Source organism: Galeopterus variegatus, unplaced genomic scaffold, assembly GCF_000696425.1.
Source record: "Galeopterus variegatus unplaced genomic scaffold, G_variegatus-3.0.2 Scaffold3736, whole genome shotgun sequence".
NCBI lineage: Eukaryota > Metazoa > Chordata > Mammalia > Dermoptera > Cynocephalidae > Galeopterus > Galeopterus variegatus.
Window position 1 is genome coordinate 24,903 of NW_007729847.1, and position 1,045 is coordinate 25,947.

Consider the following 1,045-nt stretch of genomic DNA (forward strand, 5'->3'; position numbering starts at 1 on the left):
AAAAAAAAACTTAGTTGTCTATCTCTGTTCTCCTGTAGCACACTGAGCTTCTTTAAGATGATTACTTTGAATTTTTTTTCAGGTAATTCATAGATTTCCTTTTCTTTCTGGTGTCTGGAGATTTATTTTGTCTCTTTGATTGGGCCATGTTTCCCTGTTTCTTTGTGTGCCTAATTATATTTTACTGTGGTTGGTGCATTTGTAAAAACAGCCATTTCTCTCTGTCTTTATGGACTGTCTACATACAGGAGAAAACCTTCAACAGTTAGCCCAGATGGAGATTCTCGGAGCCTCTCCAATTTTTCCTGGGAATATGTCTTCTATGTATTTGTCTGTGTAATTTCCTAGTTAGAGAGGTTTACAGGTTTCTTTTTCAAGAGGTTTTAATCTCTTTATCCCTCTGGTGTCTATCTGTGGTACTGCAGGTTTTGTAGCACCACAATAAGTCACTAAGATCTCTTTCTTTCTCTGAGGCTCCAGGCATGCAAAGTATGCCATTCCATCAATGTTACCAGTCAGAGGATTCAGAAATCAGAGCCTCAGGCAACTCTCCAAAAAGACAGAACATTAACAAATATTTCAGTCTTTTCTTTCTCTCCCAAGGAAAAAGTCATAAGTTGTGCTCTTTCTCCTGATCACACCTAGCTGTGCTGGCTTGTGGGGAGGACTATTATGGTTGAGGTGAAATGACTTTTCTTACTCATTTCAATGTGGCTGCTCTTGGCTTTGAGCTTGCCTGGGATACTGTGACTTCTTATCTGGTTTCTAGAATTTTCATAATGGCTTTTTGACTATATATTGTTATGAAAGTGGTGTCTCTATTGGAGAGTGACATGTGGGCTCCTATTCTGCCATCTTGCTGATGTCAAGATTAACTGTATGGCTTAATTTTTAATAATTAGTGTTTTGGTTTTTTAAAATTTCATCTCATGTAATCTACATGTACCCTTTTCCAACATTTATATGATTGTTCCTTCCTTATTAGTTGATAGTGTTCCCTATAACACATATTAAATTCCTATATGAGATATTTAAGGGAATTGTG